The sequence below is a fragment of the Mesoplodon mirus genome (assembly GCF_964341445.2).
Source record: "Mesoplodon mirus genome assembly, chromosome: 4".
Classification (NCBI taxonomy): Eukaryota; Metazoa; Chordata; class Mammalia; order Artiodactyla; family Ziphiidae; genus Mesoplodon; species Mesoplodon mirus.
In genome coordinates this window covers 19,350,088-19,376,248 of record NC_138979.1, presented here as the reverse complement: position 1 = coordinate 19,376,248, position 26,161 = coordinate 19,350,088, and the positions used below count along the sequence as shown (strand labels likewise).

At 44.8% G+C, this 26,161-nt stretch overlaps 1 protein-coding gene and 1 pseudogene across 2 annotated transcripts in view; one reads left to right on the top strand and one right to left on the bottom strand.

Moving 5' to 3' along the window:
* The window catches only part of CCDC3 (coiled-coil domain containing 3), a 110,882-nt gene that overhangs the window by 64,366 nt on the left and 20,355 nt on the right, over window positions 1-26,161 (bottom strand). The window lies entirely within an intron of this gene.
* LOC309803135 (large ribosomal subunit protein uL24-like) lies at window positions 23,657-24,160 on the top strand (annotated as a pseudogene). The gene has a single exon. The product of its transcript is annotated as a large ribosomal subunit protein uL24-like (transcript).

Genomic DNA, 26,161 nt, shown 5'->3' with positions numbered 1-26,161 from the left:
CCTGGATGTTAGCTGTGTGGGGATTTTGGCTAGAAGGAGGCATCATGCAAAAGAGAGCCCAACACTGGCTCTCCCCAAGGAGAAAGCTTCATTACTACAGATGCCATAGAATGACACATGGAAAAGGCAGACTCCACACAAGCGGGACTCAGCATGGAATTCACTCCGGATGATAAACCATTGAGTTCTATGAAGCAAATTAAGAGTTCATTCTTAGTGACTGCCCATCAATAAGAGTCTCCAGCACAGAAAGCGAACCCCCCACCCAGGCATCAGACTTCCAGGTCCTTTGTAAGCCTTTCCCCAGAGGCTCCTAAGGCAATGTCTCAATAAATCTGTCATGGTCTGTGAACAAGAAGCATCTGGGAGTGAGGTAAAAAAGCGCTAATGAATTCAAAGCCCACAGCATTAGTTCTGGGCCGAGTTACTTCTAAATGGTAATATCTGTCCGGAGGAGTCTCCTTCCCTGCTGTCTAGTTTCTCTGTAGAGGGTCCCTCAGTGGAGGTACGCTCCTGGTCTATCCGGGGCTCCTCACTCACGGCCCCCCTCCCAGGGGGCGGGGAGTGAATTCTGATTGGTTTGAGAACGGAAACTGCGCCTGCCTCTCTTGGTCCCACCCTCTCCCCTTACCCTTTCGGGAACTAGTTGACCACAGGGGGCTCCCTGTCGTCTTCTTATCAAAGCTGAAAACAGTAGAGCATCACAGCCCACAGACACAGGCTGTGGTTTTCCAGAGCCATCTGTGCCTGACTGGGTGGGCGAGTCCATCGAATCCTACACTGGAGAAACTGCCCTCTCACCTGCAGGTAGGATGACATTTTCCTACACCATCTTGATCCGTTAAAGAAAAAGCAATCTTCAACTCAATCTAGAACATGGGTGACGAAGCCGGCGGCTCTTTATGGAGCACACTCTGACCCCAACATTTTCCAAAAGCAGAGAGGCTTCACCACCCTTGACTGTGTGTGTATAGTGCCTCATGGCATTAGAAGCACTCTCCCATATCCTCTTCTCTTTGGGCCTTTTCAACAAACCTGGGTGGAAGACAGCGTTTAGCATCCCAAGTGGGCTCCAGTGTGGCAACTGGGACTCGCAAATTTTAAGTGATCTGTCCAGAGTCCACAGCTCTGCGCAATGTCCCAGATCGCTAGCTCCAGGCTTCTGTTCTTTGCGGAATACCTTTCCCTCTCAGCTTCCTCCAAGGCTCTAAGAATCCGTGAGCCGCGTGACGGAGCCGTGATGGGGCAGGACGTAGACCAGGGCTCTCTCCACCTCCCCCGACGTGGCAGTCCTGCCTTTTAAAGGCTGCTTCAGTGCAACACCATTTATTGATTTTGGTTCTGTTTGATAGAGTTTAATTTACAGGAAGCCCCAACTTTAAATTTTTCCTCGCTTCAGAGGCTTCGACCAGGCACAGAAGATAATTAGATGAATTCTTCTGTGATTTCAGTGACCTATTTTTCATTCTGACAAAGAGCGTGTCTCTCCCCAAATTAGAGACTCTTAAAAAGTTCTTTAAAAGCCACTCCACAAACTAATAAACTAAGCAAATAGAAAGCACTTTGCAAAGGCAGGCGTGTCATCACACCGTCCACTTCTCAGGGTCTACACCCTAAAGTGGGAGCCTGTCTACTTACAGGTGCAGTGTCAAGGCAGGTCATCACTCTAATACATACATCTGCAAAGTTGTAGTATTCTGAAGGGAAGAAAAGTCCTTGACTGTCAGGATGTGGAATCAGACCCCCGAGCGGTCAACTGCCCTCGGAAGCCTGCCTCCCTCCCTCCCTGTCCCGGGGGGACTCATAGACTACATTTACACGGTGCAGCAAAACTGCCTCACTGAAGCTGGCAGGAGAGGAGCCTCGGTGGTCAGCCGAACCAAGGCCTGAGCGGAAAACACCAGTGGCTGTTACCCTTCCTCCCATGACCAAGCACGTTCTCTTGCCTTAACTGGTCCTGCACAGCGAACACAAGTGACTCTCTGAGGACCTCAGGTCTCCCACTCAGAGCACAACTTCCCAACGTCGACCATGGTAGGCGGCGACGTGGACGAATGTGCACGCTGCAGTCCTAAAGGACCTCTTTCTTGCCAAACCCAGCATCTTTCCGCCCCTTGAACTTCAGCTCTGGGCACCGCTGCCCCCCTGGTTGTCTCTGCGAGAGGGTCCCGCCACACGGCAGTCTCCTGCTCTCCCACCCACATTCCTCATGGCTGGTTGTCTGTCGGTCGGGCTGAGTCTTGTCCCTCTGTCCTCCTCCCTCAAATGCAGCCAAGTCCCAAGGCGCGGTTCTCAACCTCAGTTCTCTCCTGTCTCCTCCGAGGTGGCCTCATGCTGCCTCGTGGCTGCAACCATCACCTCCCAGGCCAGGCACGTCAACTTCTCTCTGCCTCTCATCCCACTGTCTACAGGATAATAACCCTCACTGTCAAACCATGACTTCCTGCCATCCACAACCCAGACCACCCCCTACCCAAGCAAGGCCTCCAATGCAACCTCTCTCCCCAACTTTGCTTGTGGCTTTGCTTTTGTTGTTCTATTTTTGTCATGATACTCGCAGTCAAGCAGGCTTCACCTCCAAAAATGCACAGCATCCTCGGACCTCACTGGCACCTCACCCCCAATTTCTAAAGCCGGCCAGAGGCAAGCATCCCCTTATCTCAGCCACAGGTCCAGGCCATACAGTTGGTTTCTGCCATGTTTCCAGTCTGGCATCCTGGGTTTCCTGCTGGACCAGACCTCCTACCCTAAGCCACATCCCATTCTAAGCTGGAGTCCTGATATGTTCCTAGTTCCTGCCAAGTCCCCATCCACCAGGGCTGGGGGACAAGCGTGTTCCATAGCCACCTGGAGACTCTAGATCACATTCCAGATGCCTCTAAAAATGAGGAATTCCAGTATGGAGGTTCCTTAAAAAACTAAAAATAGAACTACCATATGATCCAGCAATCCCACTCCTGGGCATATATCTGGAGAAAACCATAATCCAAAAGGATACATGCACCCCAAAGTTCACTGCAGCACTATTTACAATAGCCAAGACATGGAAGCAACCTAAGAGTCCACTGATGGAGGAATGGATAAAGAAGATGTGGTACATATATACAATGGGATATTACTCAGTCATTAAAAAGAATGAAATAATGCCACTTGCAGCAACATGGATGGACCTAGACATTATCATACTAAGTGAAGTAAGGTCAGACAGAGAAAGACAAATATCATATGGTATCACTCATATGTGGAATCTAATTTTTTAAAAAAATTAAACAAATGAACTTATTTACAAAAGAGAAACAGATTTACAGATATCGAAAACAAACTTATGGTCACCAAAGGGGAAATGTGGAGGGGAGAGATAAATCAGGAGCTTGGGATGAACAAACACACACTACTATATATAAGACAGGTAACCAACAAGGACCTGCTATACAGCACAGGCAACTCTACTCAATATTCTGTAATAACCTATATGGGAAAAGAATCTAAAAATGAATGAATATGTGTATATATATAACTGCATCACTTTGCTCTACACCTGAAACTAACACAACATCATAAATTAACTATACACCAATAAAATTAAAAATTTTTAATTTTTTACAAAATAAAAATGAGGAATTCCAGAAGACAGCTTGGTTTGGGGTAAACAGCATAGCAGAGGGAAGTAGGGTGGTAGAGTAGAAAGAATCCCAACTTTGGGTGCGGACAGGCCTGGGTTTGAATCCCACCAACTCACCAACTGTGACTAGGCAGCCTTCTCCTCTAAGCCTGGTCCCTGCACTGTGAGGTGGGGATACCACCACCTGGTTTTTGGAATTGTCATGAGGAATAAAGAAGTTCAGAAGAACAATGACAGGAGCTACCACTTATGGAGTCTTCAAGGGAAGGAGACCAGATGAGACCGCCCTTAGGGCTGCAAAAAACAGAACATTCACACTCCATCTTGTGAGAGCACCAGAATCACAACTAACTGCTAAACAGTCATGACAGGAAGACACTGGATCTCACCAAAAAAGATACCCCACATCCAAAGACAAAGGAGAAGCCACAATGAGACAGTAGGAGGGGCTCAATCACAATAAAATCAAATCCCATAAACTGCTAGGTGGGTGACTCACAAACTGGAGAACACTTATACCACAGAAGTCCACCCACTGGAGTGAAGGTTCTAAGCCCCACGTCAGGCTTCCCAACCTGGGGGTCCAGCAACTGGAGGAGGAATTCCTAGAGAATCAGACTTTGAAGGCTAGGGGGATTTGATTGCAGGACTTCGTCAGGACTGGGGGAAACAGAGACTCCACTCTTGGAGGGCACACACAAGGTAGTGTGTGCATCGGGAACCAGAGGAAGGAGCAGTGACCCCAGGGGAGACTGAACCAGACCTACCTGCTTGTGTTGGAGGGTCTCCTGCAGAGGTGGGCGGTGGCTGTGGCTCACTGTGAGGACAAGGACACTGGCAGCAGAAGTTTGGGAAGTACTCCTTGGCGTGAGCCCTCACAGAGTCTGCTATTAGCCCCTCCAAAGTGCCCGGGTAGGCTCCAGTGTTGGGTCGACTCAGGCCAAACAACCAACAGGGAGGGAACCCAGCCCCACCCATCAGCAGTCAAGCGGATTAAAGTTTTACTGAGCTCTGCCCACCAGAGGAACAGCCAGCTCTACCCACCACCAGTCCCTCCCATCAGGAAACTTGCACAAGTCTCTCAGATAGCCTCATCCACCAGAGGGCAGACAGCAGAAGCAAGAAGAACTACAATCCTGCAGCCTGTGGAACAAAACAAAAGACACAGGCTCACTGAATGGATACGAAAACAAGACCCATATATATGCTGTCTACAAGAGCCCCACTTCAGACCTAGGGACACATACAGACTGAAAGTGAGGGGATGGAAAAAGAGACTCCATACAAATGGAAAACAAAAGAAAGCTGGAGTAGCAATTCTCTTATCAGATAAAATAGACTTTAAAATAAAGAATGTTACAAGAGACAAGGAAGGACACTACATAATGATCAAGGGATCAGTCAAAGAAGAAAATATAACAATTATAAATATATATGCACCCAACATAGGAACACCTTAATACATAAGGCAACTTCTAACAGCTATAAAAGAGGAAATCGACAGTAACACAATAATAGTAGGGGACTTTAACACCTCACTTACACCAATGGACAGATCATCCAGGCAGAACATTAATGAGGAAACACAAGCTTTAAATGACACAAGACACCAGAGAGATTTAATTGATATTTATAGGACATTCCATCCAAAAACAGCAGATTACACTTTCTTCTCAAGTGCGCACAGAACATTCTCCAGGATAGATCACATCTTGGATCACAAAACTAGCCTCAGTAAATTTAAGAAAATTGAAATCATATCAAGCATCTTTTCTGACCACAACGCTATGAGATTAGAAATCAATTACAGGGGGAAAAAACGTAAAAAAACACACACATGGAGGCTAAACAATACATTACTAAGTAACTAAGAGATCACTGAAGAAATCAAAGAGGAAATCAGAAAATACCTAGACACAGATTACAATGAAAACACAATGATTCAAAACCTATGGGATGCAGCAAAAGCAGTTCTAAGAGGGAAGTTTATAGCTATACAAGCCTACCTCAAGAAACAAGAAAAATCTCAAATAAACACTCTAATCTTACACCTAAAGGAAGTAGAGAAAGAAGAACAAAACCCAAAGTTAGCAGAAGGAAAGAAATCATAAAGATCAGAGCAGAAATAAATGAAAACAGAAACAAAGAAAACAATAGCAAATATCAATAAAACTAAAAGCTGGTTCTTTGAGAAGATAAACAAAATTGATAAACCATTAGCCAGACTCATCAAGAAAAAGAGGGAGAGGATTCAAATCAATAAAATTAGAAATGAAAAAGAAGTTACAATAGACACCACAGAAATACAAACCATCCTAAGAGACTACTACCAGCAACTCTATGCCAATATAATGGACAACGTGGAAGTAATGGACAAATTCTTAGAAAGGTATAAACTTCCAAACTGAACCAGGAAGAAATAGAAAATATAAATAGACCAATCACAAGTAATGAAATTGAAACTGTGATAAAAAATCTTCCAAAAAACAAAAGTCCAGGACCAGATGACTTCACACGTGAATTCTATCAAACATTTAGAGAAGAGCTAACACTATCCTTTTCAAACTCTTCCAAAATATAGCAGAGGGAGGAACACTCCCAAACTCATTCCATGAGGCCAACATCACCCTGATACCAAAACCAGACAAAGATACTACAAAAAAAGAAAATTACAGACCAATATCACTGATGAATATAGATGCAAAAATCCTCAATAAAATACTAGCAAACAGAATCCAACAACACATTAAAAGGATCATACACCATGATCAAGTGGGATTTATCCCAGGGATGCAAGGGTTCTTCAATATATGCAAATCAATGTGATATACTATATTACAAATTGAAGAATAAAAACCATATGATCATCTCAATAGATGCAGAAGAAGCTTTTGACAAAATTCAACACCCATTTATGATAAAAACTCTCCAGAAAGTGGGCATAGAGGGAAACTACCTCAACATAATAAAGGCCATATATGACAAACCCACAGCAAACATCATTCTCAATGGTGAAAAACTGAAAGCATTTCCTCTAATGTCAGGAACAAGACAAGGATGTCCACTCTCACCACTGTTATTCAACATAGTTTTGGAAGTCCTAGCTATGGCAATCAGAGAAGAAAAAGAAATAAAAGGAATACAAATTGGAAAAGAAGAAGTAAAACTGTCACTGTTTGCAGATGACATCATACTATACATAGAGAATCCTAAAGATGCCACCAGAAAACTACTAGAGCTAATCAATGAATTTGGTAAAGTTGCAGGATACAAAATTAATGCACAGAAATCTCGTGCATTCCTATACACTGATGATGAAAAATCTGAAAGAGAAATTAAGGAAGCCCTCCCATTTACCACTGCAAAAAAAAGAATAAAATACCTAGGAATAAACCTACCTAGGGAGACAGAAGATCTGTATGCAGAAAAGTATAAGACACTGATGAAAGAAATTAAAGATGATACCAACAGATGGAGAGATATACCATGTTCTTGGATTGGAAGAATTAATATTGTGAAAATGAGTATACTACCCAAAGCAATCTACAGATTCAATGCAATCCCTATCAAATTACCAATGGCATTTTTTACAGAACTAGAATAAAAAATCTTAAAATTTGTATGGAGACACAAAAGACCCCAAATAGCCAAAGCAGTCTTGAGGGAAAAAAATGGAGCTGGAGGAATCAGACTCCCTGACTTCAGGCTATACTACAAAGCTACAGTAATCAAGACAATATGGTACTGGCACAAAAACAGAAACACAGATCAATGGAACAAGATAGAAAGCCCAGAGGTAAACCCACACACCTATGGTCAACTAATCTATGACAAAGGAGGCAAGGATATACAATGGAGAAAAGACAGTCTATTCAATAAGTGGTGCTGGGAAAACTGGACAGTTACATGTAAAAGAATGAAATTAGAACACTCCCCAACACCATACACAAAAATAAACTCAAAATGGATTAGAGACCTAAATGTAAGACCAGACACTATAAATCTCTTAAGAGGAAAACGTAGGAAGAACACTCTTTGACATAAACCACAGCAAGATATTTTTTGATCCACCTCCTAGAGTAATGGAAATAAAAACAAAAATAAACAAATGGGACCTAATTAAACTTAAAAGCTTTTGCAAAGCAAAGGAAACTACAAACAAGATGAAAAGACAGCCCTCAGAATGGGAGAAAATATTTGCAAACAAATCAATGGACAAAGGATTAATCTCCAAAATATATAAACAGCTCATGCAGCTCAATATTAAAAAAACAAACAACCAATCCAAAAATGGGCAGAAGACCTAAATTGACATTTCTCCAAATAAGACATACAGATGGCCAAGAAGCACATGGAAAGTTGCTCAAGATCACTAATTATTAGAGAAATGCAAATCAAAACTACAATGAGGTATCACCTCACACCAGTTAGAATGGGCATCATCAGGAAATCTACAAAGAACAAATGCTGGAGAGGGTGTGGAGAAAAGGGAACCCTCTTGCACTGTTGGTGGGAATGTAAATTGATAATAGCCACTATGGAGAACAGTATGGAGGGTCCTTAAAAAACTAAAAATAGAATTACCATATGACCCAGCAATCCCACTACTGGGCATATACCCAGAGAAAACCACAATTCAAAAGGACACATGCACCCCAATATTCATTGCAGCACTATTTACAATAGCCAGGTCATGGAAGCAACTTAAATGCCCATCGACAGACGAATGGATAAAGAAGATGTGGTACATATATACAATGGAATATTACTCAGCCATATTAAGGAACGAAATTTGGTCATTTATAGAGACATGGATGTGCCTAGCGACTGTCACACAGAGTGAAGGAAGTCAGAAAGTGAAAGACAAATATCTCATATTAATGCATATATGTGGAACCTAGAAAAATGGTACAGATGAACCAGTTTGCAGGGCAGAAATTGAGACACAGATGTAGAGAACAAACATATGGACACCAAGGGGGAAAGTGGCGGGGGTGGGGGTGTGATGAATTCGGAGATTGGGATTGATATATATATACTAATATTTATAAAATGGATAACTAATAAGAACCTGCTGTATAAAAAATAAAATAAAAAAGAAAGAAACAGAACATCCTAGCACAGTGCAAGTCCCTCTATGATACAGGGCCACTACAGCTGCCCACCCTACGGGGTAAGTCTCCAGGCTAAAGGGAAGAAGGAGGAGGCCCTGGAGAGGGTCCAACCAAGGCGGGAGGCCTGAGCGATGGAAGAAGGCAGGGAGGCAACCTGGCCTCACGCCTGACTCCTTGGGGGATGCCGCCGGTTCTCGCCTGTGTGGACCAGCACTGTCCACCTCTGGGAAGGGTTGGGGGAGACAACCATGCTCTTCCAACATGGAAGTCTCCTCCAAGAGGTCAGAGGCCGAGATTATTTGCCGGGTTCCCAGCGCCACCAGAAGGCCATTGCTGTCTCCGAGTCAGTGAGAAGGGGTAAGCTTTCCTCGTGCTCATGCACGTTACCCAATTTCCACTGCACTTAGGGCTTCCAGGTAAACCCAACCCAAGTCCCACACCCCCAAGGCCTCTTGCATATAACCCCAGCTTTTCTCCCAGGAGCACGATGTAGTTTTAAACAAAAGTCACTACACCAGACATTTGGGGACCTGAATTATTTTCCTGCCTGCTAACAACCTCTGTGACTTTGAGTTGGTCACTTACCACCCCCCCAACCACGTTGTCATCTGTAATGACATCTGTGGTTGTGAAAATGAAATGAAAAATAAAAGCATCCCCAAACTAGGCAGCACTAGAGAAGGATCCAAGATGATCTTTGGAAAGGTCAAAGACATAGACAATAGCCCTTTTAATGGTAGGAGATTTAAGGGGCGATGGACAGAGCATCCCAAATCTGATATACCTAGGCCTCCATAATGAAACACATTGGATAGGAAATACCTGCTGGGTACAGTGACAAAAGCCTCATCCCATGCAGAAACCATGGCCAGGTTTTCAAACTTCCTGTCTGGACTTTCCATTTATGAGACAGGCTGCTTTCAGAACCTGGCCAAGCCAGCCAATGTGTTCCATACGTCATCAACAGAGCACAGGAACAGGGCAGGTCGGTGCAGGCCAGAGGTCTCCACTGCCACCAAAATGATGATCCTGCTGGCAGGGACTGGCCACATGCCTCTCCTCCTGTTTTCCTCTCAAAGTGTGTTTTTATAGCTGTTATCTTTATCAGCAGAGGGGATGGAACTGCCTGATGGTAGACTGATATATTGAAGTGATAGCAATTATATAGAATTTGGAAATCATGCATATGGCTATTTTATCCACCTAAACTCGGCCTCAGAATACCCTGCAGAAGGGGAGGGAGGGGTGGGATGGAAAGGGAATTACGGCCCAGACAGAACACGAGGTACTGGGAAGCAGAGGGCACGGGGCTGAAGGCTGAGTGAGCTCTGACTATGAGTCACAGTGGAGCTGGGAGCCAAGCTCAGTCAGGAGACCCAAGGTGGGCTGGACCCCCAGGCCAACAGGACACCCCCGTCTTTGTAGGAGAAAGGAGAGGTGGGTGAGTGGATCAAGAAGAGGCCTGGTGTTTCCCAGTGATGTCATCTGCATCCTTAATTCCAGAAAAGGAAACAGGAGGGTGTTTTATGAGAGTCCTCCCTGCAGCCCGGAGAAGCCCCATGGTCTGCTCACTTCCTCTCTGTCCGGAGGCCCATCCTTCAAGGTCGGATGAGGACACTCTCTCACCAGCTCCTGCAATGGTAGGAACCAACCTTCTGCAGAGCAAGACCTGATTTCTGCCAGGCACAAGGGAAGAAAACGGGGCTGACTCAACCCATCCGAATGGAAGTGGGTGGGAGGAGGCGGGTAGGATGAACCCAGCTTCTCAAGACAGTCCCGACAATCCCCTGCCCTTCCTGGAAACTTCTTGGAACCCAAATCAAAGGCAGGAGATGGAAAGAGAGGATGGAGGTGTAGGAGGAGAAGATGGAATACAGAATAATCACAGTGAGAACAACAGAACCGATATTTATCGGGGTTTTACTCTAAGTGTATTAAGTATATTAACATGAGTTAATACATTTAACTCCTAACAACCCTATGAAGTAAAGTCTATTATTATCCTATTTTTTTTTCATGAGGAAACTGATCCCACAGCTCATACTGTTCACTTTCATGCCAGGTGTTTGAAAAATGTCCCCAAGGCCTTTTTTTTTTTTTTTTTTTTTGGCAGTACGCGGGCCTCTCACTGTTGTGGCCTCTCCCCCTGCAGAGCACAGGCTCCGGATGCGCAGGCTCAGCGGCCATGGCTCACGGGCCCAGCCACTCCGCGGCATGTGGGATCCTCCCGGACCGGGGCACAAACCCGTGTCCCCTGCATCGGCAGGCAGACCCCCAACCACTGCGCCACCAGGGAAGCCCTCCCAAGGCCTTTAAGACACGAATAGCCAAGCAGAAAAGGGCAGCATAGCTGGGAAATGCCGTTCCACGTGGCGAAACGGGAGTGTGGTGTCCTGTTGTCGAGAACTTTTGTGAGAGTGTAGGGAAGAGAAACAGACGCAGCTCTCGGAGCCCTTGACGCTGACCCACCAGCAGAGGCACCCGCCTTTCTGAGCAGCTGGGTCCTTGCTGCCGGCTCCACGGGGGTCTTCCCTCGCCCCTAGGTCACTGCCTAACTGCGGGGGGGCGGGGCTCTGTGAAGCTTCGGCCTTTCAACATCTTGAATTCTTCAATGGGTCTTATTTGAATCGCATCCAGGGATGAAGGTGGATGGCCAGATCGGGATCTCCTCGGAGAGCTCCAATGTGTTCTCCCAGTTTAACAGTTACCATTTTTTGAACACCTACTGTGTGTCAGAGATGTGTAGTAGCTAGGGTTTTATATACATTATCTCCTGAAATCTTAACCTCTTCAAGGTAAGTAATGCCTACCCTGTACATTGTGCCATGACAAATGAAGAATCTGAGACCACCCTCCTGCCACCACCTCCACAACGAAGGGATTCCCAAAGGTCAAATGTCCGGTGAGGCCAGGAGTCAAGTCCATGCCTGACTGACTGAACTCAAGTCATCACGTGGGCTTCTCTGGCCTTCATTATTAGGTTTAAATTGTTTTAACACCATGGGCTTCGATCCTGCCATCCACACCCTCTTCCCAAGCCCTGACCCAGCAGGGAGCAGAGGCATCCTCCCTTGTAAATGTCCTCCACCACACCCATACCTACCCACACCCACCCACCCACCCACCCACACCTACCCACCCACCCACACCTACCCACCCACACACACACACACACACTCTCTCACTCTCTCTTTCTGTTTGTCTCTCCCTCCCCCTCCCTCTCTCTCTCCCGGCCTCCCACGCCCTCCAATGGAACAAACCAGGGCTCCTTTTGGGCCTAGCCCCCAGCCCAAGTTCTGAACAGACAGGAACCTTCCCATGTTCTACTCAATTCCAACCCCACCTACTGCACACAGGTCAGCCTTGTAAGAGAAGAACTTGAGTTTCATCAGCCTTTCATGAGAAAGGCTGCAAGTAAAAAAATCCACGGAGCCAATTCACCCCTAGTTGTTTCTCCAACTAGAAGAAACATGGGCAAATCAATACTCAACAACCCCTCCCACGGTCTACAGCACTCAAGTCTCTCTTTGTGCACAAGGCCAGGCCTGCAGCCAAGGGCTCTCAACAAGCAGCTGCCCACCTGCTGAGTATTGGGGGACAAGTCCTGCTAACAGTCCTTCTGTTGCCAGCGCCCTCAGTCACACAAGGGGTGCCCCTGGCAGGTGACAAGAAATGGACACACTGTGCATGTAACCAGCAACTCTTACAGACAGCCTCAAAGCATTTCACTCTTATCATCCTTTAACCTTGTTACCAAGGGTGGTAGAGTTATCCCAACCCCAGTTTGCAGGTGCTAACCTTCATTTCCCCAGGTTTCAATGAATTGAGTCAGGCTAGAAATTCAGGACACAGCACAGTCATAGGACCCTGGGCCCCAAGACGCACCCTTCCACATTGCATCCTACTGACTTATTAAAGACAGGAGGTGAGAATCCCTGCAGGGGTAAGATGGCTGTTATTTGCATCTCAGCCCCCAGGTCTCCCCAGATGGGGTCCAGACAGTGGAGCAAGGCCACCTCAACCAGCCACAAGCCCGGGCTTGGTGAGAAGCATGTCTCTGGAGACCAAGGTCTCTGCCCAATTTCCCTCAGATGGATGAGTAGAAAGATGAGCAGTAGCAGCAGCACAAGTGAGGGACGGGCGGTCAGCAGAAGCTCATGGACCTGCATAAATGAAAGGAAGTGGTGTTTCTGGAGCTGGTACTTGAGCATTCATTCTCCCATTCGCTGAGCAATTTCTGTGTGTTAAGCTACAAGGATGATGAAGACATGGTCCCTACCCTCAGAGTAGCAGATATAATGGAGAAGCGTAGCATGAGGAGTGGCAGGGATGGGGAGCAGGGGTAGCCAAGAATTCTAAGTGAATTCCACCACATAAGGTTGAATTATCAAGACAAGAATCCACAACCACAAAGAAATGTATGTTATAGAATTTATCTTTCTACATCTGATCCTAACCTGCTTCTAACTTACAGTCTTATGATGCAAGTAGATAAAAACAGATGCATGCACCTCTACACATGCCCTGTCCCATATGCAAAATAATGTAATTCTCGCTGAAAATCCAGTAAGACTAGCGGGGAGGGAGGGGTGAATTGGCAGAGCACGAGGGAATCTCAGGGCAGTGAAACTACCCTATATGACACTCTAATGGTGCACACATGTCATTATGCATCTGTACAAACACATAGTATGTACAACACCAAGAGTGAACCCGAAGGTAAACCATGGACTCTGGGTGATTATGATGTATCAATGTAGGTTCGTCAATTGCAACAAATGTACCATCTGGAGAAGGATGTTCATAATGGGGAAGGCCATGCATGTGTTGAGGCAGCGGGTGTATGGGAAATCTTTCTATCGTCCCCTCAACTTTGCTGTGAACCTGAGACTACTCTAAAAAATAAAGTATTTTAAAAAAACTTTGATAAGACCACCACCAGATCATAATATAGATGGGTATTTAGTCCAGTCCAGCTGCTAAAACAAAGTACTATAGACTGGGTGACTTGCACATAACAGAAATTTACTTCTCACAGTTCTAGAGGCTAAGAAGTCCATCAAGACATTGGCAGATTCGGTGTCAGGTGAGTGCAGCTTCCTGGTCCATAAGCAGCCATCTTCTCGCTATGCCCTCACATGGAGGGACAGGGAGCTCAATGAGGTCTCTTCTATAAGGGCACTAATCCCATTCATAAGGCTCCACCCTCATGACCTAACCACCTCTCAGTCCCATCACATTGGGGGTTAGGGTTTCAAGATATGAATGGGGGGAAGGGCACATAAACATTCAGTCTGTGGCAACAAGAGCCCTGGGCAGCCAGCCAGCCTACCCACCCTGAGCCCTCTCTCTGCTCAGAGCCTTCTCCATGGCAGCAACCAAAATGAGACATTATGCAGTATGCCAGGCATCTGAGCCTCCATGGCCACGCTCTAGGGTCCAAGATTTAAAGAGACGTCCATTTGGAAGCCCAGATTTCTCAGTCTGCAAGCTCTGCCTTCACACACCATCCTGAGATAGAAGTTCAGTGGGCCAAAATGCAAACCATTTGGGGATTTGCCAAATTACAGAGCTCCATTCAGCAGCTAGCCACTTCTTAATCTGTGCCACAGTCTTTGCATACATAGCTCGTTTAAATCTTAAAATAGCCCTGTGCAAAGAGATCATTATCCCGGTTCTACAGATAAAGCAGCAGAGACTCAGAGAGGTTGAACGTCTTACCCACAGTCACAGAATGAGTTTGGAGCAGTACCAGGATTCAGCCCCCAGGTCTCCCCGGGTCAACACTCAAAATGGTATCCACCACTTTTTAGTGTCCAGAGGAGAGTAAGCAGTGCCTTTGACATATTTCCTGGGTGCCCCTAAATGCCTGTAGATACCAGTGTTGATGAAGCCTCCCAAGGGAAAAGAGCAAACCTGCCACCCCTGCAGTTAGTAAGCTGCTTGCAGTGCTGACAATGACAACATCTCAAGCTAATTTCCTTGGATGGGTCTCTCCAGAAAGCACTCAGTTCCAGCCATGAGAGCAGCATGCTCGCAACAGGAGTTGACTAAAGGGAGAAGGAATGCCCTTCACTTGAGGGTTTCAGTTAATTAGTGTTTCTCGTAACAAAATCCAAGCTCTCATAGGGCCTTTCCAATAAGGCCTTGTAAGCGGTTTTCTAACCCTAGGAAAGACTTACTGCTGACTCCTTCAGACTTATTAATATTTCATCACTAACAGATACATATTAAGTTCCTATTGTTCATGAAAAGAACTGGATTTGAAAGAGAGGATTCCTTCTCATTAGTAGCTTATGACCTTATTACAGACAGATAAAAACTTACAAAAGACACGTCTGGGGACTTCCCTGGTGGCGCAGTGGTTAAGAATCTGCCTGCCAATGCAGGGGACATGGGTTCGAGCCCTGGTCTGGGAAGATCCCACATGCTGCGGAGCAACTAAGCCCGTGCGCCACAACTACTGAGCTTGCGCTCTAGAGCCCACGAGCCACAAATACTGAGCCCTCGTGCCACAACAACTGAAGCCCGCATGCCTAGAGCCTGTGCTGTGCAGCAAGAGAAGCCACTGCAGTGAGAAGCCTGCACACCACAAAGAAGAGTAGCCCCTGCTCACTGCAACTAGAGAAAGCCCGCACACAGCAACGCAGACCCAACGCAGCCAAAAAATAAACTAAATAAATAAATTAATAATAATAATAAAAAAGACACGTCTGGAATAAAGCAGGTTTCATCTTCCGTAGGAACAACGGAACAGAGGAATGAACTCAGGCCCAGGCTTGTTCATGGTTGGTGTCTGGATGGTATCAACTGTGTGGTTTGAGTGACCCAATGTATCGTCTAGAAAAGAAAAGCTATTTTCCCACTCTTGCTTGAGTGCCCTGTTCCACTCATTTTTTTTTCAACTGAAGTATAGTTGATTTATAACATTATATTAGTTGCAGGTTTACAACATAGTGATTCAATATTTTTACATAGTATACTCCATTTAAAGTTATTATAAAATATTGGCTATATATGTGCGGAACATTACATCCTTGTATCTTTTTATTTTATACATCTTTATTGGAGTATAATTGCTTCACAATACTCTGTTAGTTTCTGTTGTACAACAAAGTGAATCAGCCATATGCACACATATATCCCCATATCCCCTTCTTCTTGTGTCTCCCTCCCACCCTCCCTATCCCACCCCTCTAGGTCGCCACAAAGCACCAAGCTGATCTCCCTGTGCTATGCTGCTGCTTCCCACTAGCTATCTATTTTACATTTGGTGGTGTATATATGTCAATGCTACTCTCACTTTGTCCCAGCTTACCCTTTCCCCCCACCCCGTGTCCTCAGTTCCATTCTCTATGTCTGTGTCTTTATTCCTGTCCTGCCACTAGGTTCATCAGTACCATTTTTTTTTAGATTCCATATATATGCATTAGCCTACAGTATTTGTTTTTCCCTTTCTGACTTATTTCACTCTGTATGACATACTCTAAGTCCATCCACCTCACCACAAATAACTCAATTTCGTTTCTTTTTATGGCTGAGTAATATTCTATTGTATATATGTACCACATCTCCTTTATCCATTCATCTGTTGATGGACACTTAGGTTGCTTCCATGTCCTGGCTATTGTAAATAGTGCTGCAATGAACACTGTGGTACATGTCTCTTTTTGAATTATGGTTTTCTCAGGGTATATGCCCAGTAGTGGGATTGCTGGGTCATATGGTAGTACTGTTTTTAGTTTTTTTAATGTCTTTGTATCTTATTTTATACCTAGCAGTTTATACCTCTTAATCCCCTTCCACTATCATGTCCCTCCCCATTCCCCTTGACTCATTTTTTTTTTAAGAATTAAAGGATCTAAAGCTTTAAAATGTAAATGTTTACAGAAGGCAATAAATAATGCCACTAACCTCCCTTACCACTTTACCCTGAATTAGTCTATGAGATCAGCTTCAACTGTCTAGCAGAGCCTTGGGGTTACACAACACAGGCAGGCAAAGGACAGGTGGGGCAGAAGAGATCTCTGGGGTCTGGAGAATGGGACTCTAAGAAAGAGATAAGGTGGGAGCCATGGGCACCAGGAAGGCGGCCAACGGGGGTCTGCAGGGAGAACCCAGAGATGAAAACAAAAAGACAAACAGCACATAGAGACTAACCCTGGTCTCCAGACGCAACTATGACCATTTCCCAGAAAACTGAGAAACCAACCCTTCTCTCTGGCCACAGAATAAGGAAATGAAAAAAAGGGCCCTTTTCTCAAAGCAAACAAATAGAAATGATTTAGAAAGCACCTAGACGGTTGCCAACTGACACTGTGCAAAAATGTCCTTCCTTTACTTTTTATGTATGTATGTATTTACGCACACATGCATTGGTTTATTATATTCCTTTGACCTGTATTTATGACCATTTTGCTTTACTACAAAGCTACGACAGAGTCTACACACTTTTGGAACCCTACGCTAGCTTCTACTAATATTTTAATAGTTTTAGTGAAATTACAGTTACCATATTTAAAATCAAAACAGCAGCACTTGGCCACATGATAGGAGTTGTAGCTGTGGGGTGGGTCTTTGTTTTCCTATAAAATTCTTCCGCGATGTTGCATTAAGGGGTTGACCAGATGACTCTTCAGCTCCCTTCTAGCACTGACATTCTTCTCCTTGTGTCTGTGCAGAGTAAATGGACTGGCCTTGAGTGCACCCAGGGGACACCGATCCCCAGAACAGGCTGGCAGCATCTGGGTTTGCCTAGGCCCCCAGGGGAAGCATGGCTCTGCCAGGTGTCACAGCTGATTTAACTGAAAGAAAGATGAAAACCAGCCATGGGAACTGAAGCTTGACAGCATTCCCTGAGGGTCTGGTGAGTGAGAACCAGAGCAGTATGGAGGAGACTGGAGGAATCTCCTCTGGCCCAAGACTCCCAGGCAATGTTTGCTCTAACCACTGAGATCCATCCCCAGGAATGCCCCCAGCTGTGTGCAAAACCACAGTGCCTGCTGAGGAAGGTGAGAGCTGAAGCTGCTCTCAGGTGGCTATCCTGGGATAGGATGATGCAGAAGCAAAGGGCCTACTGGGAGAAGGGGGTGTGGGGAAGAAAAAAGGATAAAGGCAAAGATACGTTTTCCCTTCCCAAGAGAGGTCTGCATGAGCTAATATCTCCACAGGGAGAGCTCAGATGGTGGCAGATTTTTTGCTTCCAAGACAAGAAGGGGATAAATGATCATCCTGTCTTATTTAAGACCACAGCTTGATGGCCAGAGATCTCTCTTCCAAATCTCTCACGCTGCTTTGTAAAGGACAAGGACAGTCAACACATTCAGCCTCCGTGTCCACATGGGAACAATGAAACACTGAGAAAGAATTTAATGAAGAAAGCAACTGCAGTAGACTTTGGGAATAGACGTCAGAACGTCCATTTCCTAGCCTGCAAGACTCTCGGAATGCTTTATTTCCTTTCCTCCTAGTACCAGAACACATTTCCATAGCAACCCCCAGAGAACTGGGTGCCTCGTGGGGCCAGACGGAGGTTGGCTTAAAGATCCTCTTCTTTGGGGGCATAGAAGACCCTTAACAAGAACCAGATCCCTTGTTGGATCCTCCCCTTTCAATTTCAGGATATATGTGCTGAGGTACTCTGGAATGATTTGGGGATTAAAGGGTGGACATTATGCAAGAAAAGAAATTAAAAATTAATGAAGAAATGAGGTCACTCAGTGAAGCCTCTTCAACAAACCAGGATGAGAACCTTCTCCTGCTCACTTCTGATTTTTTGGCGAAGATGCATAACTGCCATCTGTGAGGCGGTCCACAGGATGAGAGTATGGATTATTCACAAAGCTCTGAGTTTAGTTACCAAGTTCCATACCACTATGACCTACCCTGATCCATTTTGCAGATGGAGAAACTGAGTCATGGTGAGATCACATGGTTATTAATGAGATAAAAATGAGCACTGGCCTAGCATGGATCCAAATCTACAGCTTGGCAGCTCTATTCACAACAGTCAAGACATGGAAACAACCTAAATGTCCATCAACAGATGAATGGATAAAGAAGATGTGGTGTATATATACAGTGGAATATTACTCAGCCATAAAAAAGAATGAAATAATGCCATTTACCACAACATGCATGGACCAAGAGATTATCATACTAAGTGAAGTAAGTCAGAAAGAGAAAGACAAATGCCATATGATATCACTTATATGTGGAATCTAAAATATGACACAAATGGGGGATTCCCTGGCAATCCAGTGGTTAGGACTCCGCACGCTCACTGCCGAGGGCCCAGGTTCAATCCCTGGCTGGGGAACTAAGGTCCCACAGGCCACGCAGCATGGCCAAAAAATAATAATAATAAAATAAAATAAAAAATAAAGTATGACACAGATGAACTTATCTATGAAACAGAAACAGACTCACAGACATAGAGAACAGACGTGTGGTTGCCAAGGGGTGGGGTGGAGAGATGGATTGGGAGTTTGGGGTTAGCAGGTGCCAACTATTATGCATAGAATGGATAAACAACAAGGTCCTACTGTACAGCGCAGGGAACTACATTCAATATCCTGGGATCAACCATAATAGAAAAGAATAAGAAAAAGAATGTATATATATGCATAACTGAATCACTTTACTGTACAGGAGAAATTAACACAACACTGTAAATCAGCTATACTTCAATAAAATTTTTTAAAAATCTACAGCTATGGTCACATACTACAACACGGATGAACCTTGAGGACACTATGCTAAGTGAAACAAGGCAGTCACAGAACGACAAATAATGCATGACTCCACTCATTTAAGGTATCTAAAGTAGTCAATCTCACAGAAGCAAAAAGCAGAATGGTAGTTGCCAGCAGCAGGGATGTGTGGGGAATGGGGAGTTACTATTCAATGGGTCTAGAGTTTCAGTTTCTGCAAAATGAAAAAGTCTTAGAAATCTGCTTACAACATGTGTATAGTTAATACTTGCACCGTACACCTAATGGCTGAGGGTAGATTCCATGTTATGTGTTTTTTAAATCACAATTTAAAAGATCTATAGCTATGAGCAGCTTAACAGCTGTGTCTCATCCATCTCAGTGCTGCTGCAAAGAAGAGTTTGAAGACATATATACTATAAAGGAAAATGTCTACAGCCATAGCTCTAGTAAGAGGAAATGACAAACATGGGCAAAAGATATGAATAGACATTTCACCAAAGAAGCCATACAGATGGTAAACCTGCAGATGAAAAGATGACCAACATTGGCAGTTACTAGGGAAATAGAAATTTAAACCACAGTGACAAGACAGACCACAAAATGGGAGAAAATATTTGCACCTTATACACCTAATAAGGGTCTAGTATCTAAAATATATAACGAACTGTTACAACTCAACAATAAAAAGACAACCCAATTGAAAACTGGGCAAAAGTTTGAATAGACATTTCTCCAGAGAAGCTACGCAAATGGCCAATAAACACATGAGAAGATGCTCAAATCATAACTCGTCAGGGAAATGAAAAATCAAAACCACAATGAAAGACCACTTCACTTCCAGCAGGATGGCTAGAATCAATAAGGCAGGTAATAACAAGTGTTGACAAAGATGTAGAGAAACTGGAACCCTCATACACTGAAGATGAGAAGGTAAAATGGCGCAGCTGCTTTGGAAATCAGTTTGGCAGTTCCTCAAAAGGCTAAACATAGAATTACCATATGACCCAGTAATTCAATTCTTAGGAAAATACCCAAAAGAAAACACATATACATACATACAAAAACTTGTACAAAAACGTTGTTAGAAATATTATTCATAACAGGCAAAAGTGGAAACAACCCAAATGTCCATCAGCTGATGGATAAACAAAATGTAGTAATCATACGATAGAATATTATTCAGCCATACAAAGGAATGAGGTGCTGACTCATATTACAACATGGATGAACCCGCGAAACATTATGCTTAGTGAAAGAAGCCAGTCGCAAAGGGCCACATATTGTAAGATTTCATTTCTATGGGCAAATCCATAGAGACAGAGGATAGTGGTTGCCGGGGGCTGGGAAGAGGGCTGAATTGGGAGTGACTGGTAATGGGTACCAGTCACTCTTTTTGGAGGGATGAAAATGCTTTGGAAATACAGATAATGATGATAGTTGTACCTACCTGAGAATATACTAAAAACCATTGAATTATATACTTTAAAAGGGTGAGTTTTATGGTGTGTGAATTACATCTAAAAAAAATTTAAACACAATGAGAACTCCTATCAGAATGGATAAAATAAAAAATAGTGATAATGGCAAACAGCAATGATGCAAAAAACTGGATCACTCAGACATTGTTGGTGGGAATGTAAATGATTCAGCCACTTTGGAAAACAGTTTGAAAGTTTCCTTTAAAATGACGAATGGACTCATCAGGTGACCTGGCATATGACACTCTTGGCCATTTACTGTAGAGAAATGAAAACTTCTTTTTTTCAAGTGGCATACCCTTTTTTAAAAAAATTTATTTATTTTTGGCTGCACTGGGTCTTCGTTGCTGCACACAGGCTTTCTCTAGTTGAGGCAAGCAGGGGTTACTCTTCCTTGCGGTGCTCGGGCTTCTCATTGCGGTGGCTTCTTTTGCTGTGGAGCACGGGCTCTAGGCGCAAGGGCTTCAGTAGTTGTGGCACACGGGCTCAGTAGTTGTAGCTCACGGGCTCTAGAGCACAAGCTCAGTAGTTGTGGAGCATGGGCCTAGTGGCTCCGTGGCATGTGGGATCTTCCTGGACCAGGGCTCGAACCCGTGTCCCCTGCATTGGCAGGCAGATTCTTAACCACTGTGTCACCAGGGAAGTCACCTTTTTTAAAATTTATTTTTGGCTGCACTGAGTCTTTGTTGCTGTGTGCAGACTTTTCACTGCGGTGGCTTCTCTTGTTGTGGAGCACGGGCTCTAGGTGCACAGGCTTCAGTAGTTGTGGCGCACGGGCTTAGTTGCTCTGTGGCATGTGGGATCTTCCCGGACCGGGGCTCGAACTCGTGCCCCCTGCACTAGCAGGCGGATTCTTAACCACTGCGCCACCAGGGAAGTCTAAGAAATGACAACTTCTGTCCACTCAAAAACCTATGCATGGGGCTTCCCTGGTGGCGCAGTGGTTGAGAGTCCACCTGCCGATGCAGGGGACATGGATTTGTGCCCCGGTCCGGGAAGATCCGACATGCCGCGGAGTGGCTGGGCCCATGAGCCGTGGCTGCTGAGCCTGCACGTCCGGAGCCTGTGCTCCGCAATGGGAGAGGCCACAACAGTGAGAGGCCCGCGTGCTGCAAAAAACAAACCAACAAACAAAAAAACCTATGCATGAATGTTCAGAGCAGTTTTTTTCATTAGAGCTGATAACTCAAAACCAACCAATGTCCTTCAGTGAGTGAATAGTTAACCAAATGATGGTCCACCATACCATGCAGTATTACTCAGCAATAAAAAGAAAAACAACTTTGGATGAACCTCAGGGAAGTTATGCTGAGAGAAAGAAGATAATCTCAGAAAGTTCCTTAAACTGTATGGTTCTACTGATATAACACTTGAAATAACAAAATTCTGGAGATAGAGAACAGATGAGTGGCCACCAGGGTTTGGGAATGGACAATGGAGAAGTTGTAGCTATAAGGAGTACCACAGGGGAGCCCGAGGTGATGGGACGGTTCTGTATCTTGACTGTGTTGATAGCAACAGGAAGCTACACACACACAAACAAGTGCATTATGTATAACTGGTGACTCAGCTCTGTGCATTTTACCAGTGTCATTACCCGGTTTTGCTATTGCACTAGTTATACGACATGTTCAATTGGGAAGAATGGGTGAGGGATACCAAAGACTTCTCTCCATTTCTTTGCAACAGCCAATGAATCTATATTTATTCCAAAATAAGAAGTTTGTGGGGTTTTTAAAGTAACTACATGGGGTATTAGTCAATGCTTAAAAGTAATGACTGTGTTTCAATAAAGCTCAGAAGTGAAGGCAGAAGTCAAGAAGAAATGACAGCCTGCACAGTACAGCCACAAACTATCACCTCTACAACACGTCAGAGGAATCCTCCTTTTAGTGTGAACTGCATATACCTGATAACAAGTCAAGAACTTCCGGTGTAGACCCACTAACTTGTGTGTCCTCACTTGTCCTCTAATCCCCCGCATGCAGATCTGCTATCCTAATCTACCCTCATCCTCATCTCTGGGCTTCTATTCATGCTCTTTCCTGTCTGACTTCATCTTCTCTCCACTTATCCAAATCCTTCCCACTGGGTCATAAGGCCCTGCAGCAGTATCCATCTTTCCACATGGGTTAATTGTATCTCTCTAAGTAGATGCTTGAGTTCAGACACCAGCTCATCTTCCTCTACCACATCCTCCATAATACATCATACAATGCTGAGAATGTAGGGAGTATCAAAGATTTCTGTTGATGGAATAAAGGCCTGCCTGCATCAAGATCTTTTATTCTCACTCTTGCGAGCTAGGTGATGGAGAACGGGTACACACAGGGGCATGAAAGCCAAGACAACGTTTCACACGTAATCGCAACTGGGACCAGCTGCTCTGCGGCATGTGGGATCTTCCCAGACCGGGGCACAAACCCGTGTCCCCTGCATCGGCAGGCGGACTCTCAACCACTGCGCCACCAGGGAAGCCCGCAACTGTGTACTTTTAAAATCATCATCTCAGTTGCTTTTTATTACAGGGCTATGAATGATGCATAGGAGGTATAATCTGATCCATTTTACGGATAAGGAAACTTAGTTCAGAGTGGCTAAGTGCTATACAAAATCACAATTGGTACTGAGTCAGGGTTAGAAACCAAGACTCATCCTAAAACCTTAACGAGATGCAAATTGCCACTTTAAACTTTGTTTTTAAAAGAGCAAATTATTGCTCTCTTCCCTTCTGCGGCCATTGCTGAAGCACCAGCGGCCAAAATGAAGTGCAATCCCTTTGTGACTTCTGACCCAAGCGAGAACCGGAAAAGGCATTTCACCGCGCCTTCCCACATTCGCAGGAAGATCATGTCTTCCCGTTTTTAAAGAGCTGAGACAGAAGTACAATGTCCGATCCATGCCCATCTGAAAGGACGATGAAGTTCATGTCGTACAAGGGCGCTACAGAGGGCAGCAAACTGGCAAAGCAGTCCAGGTTTACAGCAAGAAATATGTCATCTACGCTGAATGAGCGCAGCGGGAGAAGGCTAATAGCACGACTGTCCATGTGGGCGTTCACTCCAGCACGGTGGTTATCACCAGACTAAAACTGGACAAAGACTGCAAGGAGATCCTCAAACGTAAAGGCAAATCTCACCAGGTAGGAAAGGAAAAGGGCAAATATAAGGAAGAAACAATTGAGAAGATGCAGGAATAAAGTAATCTTGAATACAACTTTCATTAAAAACTGTTAAAAATGAAAAAAGGGCAAATTATTAGTAAATTAAGATGCAAATGTTCCCAAAATGAAGTGTAACTTTTGCAACCCAAAATATGGTACTTAGCCAACACCTTGGGGTGGCTGAGGCCCTATATGAAGAGGAAAAAGGAGAAGGCTTAAAAAGTGGGGATAGGGCCTCCCTGGTGGCGCAGTGGTTGAGAGTCTGCCTGCCGATGCAGGGGATACGGGTTCGTGCCCCGGTCCGGGAGGTTCCCACATGCCGCGGAGCGGCTGGGCCTGTGAGCCATGGCCGCTGAGCCTGCGCGTCTGGAGCCTGTGCTCCGCAACGGGAGAGGCCACAACAGTGAGAGGCCCGCGTACAGCAAAAAAAAAAAAAAAAAAAAAAAAAAAAAAAAGTGGGGATAGAAGAGCAGACTGTGATCAGGGAACAATTGGAGCAACACAGGAAAAGCCCCACTTCCAAACATATCCTGAATCCAGCCATTCCTCTCCAGCACCACTGCTGTCCCCTAGACCCTGCCTCCATCACTCAGAGCACATCACTCCACTCAACAGCTCCCCGAAGCATAAAGGTCTAAACTTGACCTTGCTTAGAAAAGCTCTAAATGGTCCAGGTCCTGCTCACCTCTCTAAACTCATCTCATTCCATTCGTCGCCACCGACAATGCTCCCTTCACACCTTTCCAACCCTCAAGCATGCCTAGCAGGGTCTTGCACAGCGGCACTGGCTTCTTCTCCTGCCTGGAATGCTTTGCCACCTGACCTTTGTACAGCTTGCCCTGTCATTCAGACTTCAGTGTAGGTGTCACCCCCTCAGCCTAAAGTAGTTGCCAATTCCTCTTTGTCATTTACCACCCTCTTTTAATTCTTTGCCAAACATCATTAGCTGACATGTTTCTTATTGACTGATTATTGATTGATGTATTGATTGTCTCTTCCTCATCCCACTACAGTGTAAGCTCTAGGAGGGCAGGGAACTCTCTTCTCTTTTTTTTCTTTTGTATTCCCAGTGCCTGACATACAGCAGGTATTCAATAAATACGTGTACAGTGAAGGTCTGAATAAATGAATGAACGAAAAAGACCACCACCCTAACTCCCTCACAGTTCTGGTTCTACCTGGCCAATGAATGACCTATTAATGGCAACCTAAAAGTTACTAACATTCAACTAGAGGATAAGTAAATAGCATGACCCTTGATATCACAAAAAGTACTTTGAAAACAGTAAACCGCTGACCCCTGAACGACACGGGGGTTAATCCACGTATAACATAGTTGGCCCTCCGCATCCTCAGACTCAACTAACCATGGACCGCGTAGTACTGTATTTACTACTAAAGAATATCTGCATATAAATGGACCCGTGCAGTGCAAACCTGTGTCGTTCAAGGGTCAACTGTATTACAGATCATCTTACAAGGTCCAGATCAAGCCCCCTCTCTTCTCTGAAATCTTCCTGGGATACTGAAGGCCCCATTGATCCCCCTTTCTCTGACTTCCTAAAGCTTTTACTGCCTACACCACTCATGTGATACTTTACAACCCTCTTCTGTATTTTGGTACCCATGCCTACCATGTGAGGGAACCATGCTAGGTCCTGGGAATAAAACAACCAGTAAAAAGGAGTTTATATCCCGGATGGGGGACATGAATAGTAAACCAGTATTTTCATAAACCATTGTATTTGTGATAAGTGTCACACACACAAAAAGGTGTGCTCTAACAGCATAATCAAAGGACAAAACCAGACCAGCTGCATAAAGGAAGGATAGCAAATAAGAAGGGGGTCAGGGAAGTAACAGTCTATGAGAAGAAAATCTCTCAGCTTTGGAAGGCAGGAGACCAGGGAGCAGGCAGGATGGAGAACATAAATAGCATGAACTTGAAGCTGGGAGACCCTGATCTCACTTCCGGCTCCATCACTGTCCACCCACATTCCTCAGTTTGTCTAAGTTTCAATTGACTCAACTGTGATAACAACAGAATCATGTTCAGTGTTTACAGAACC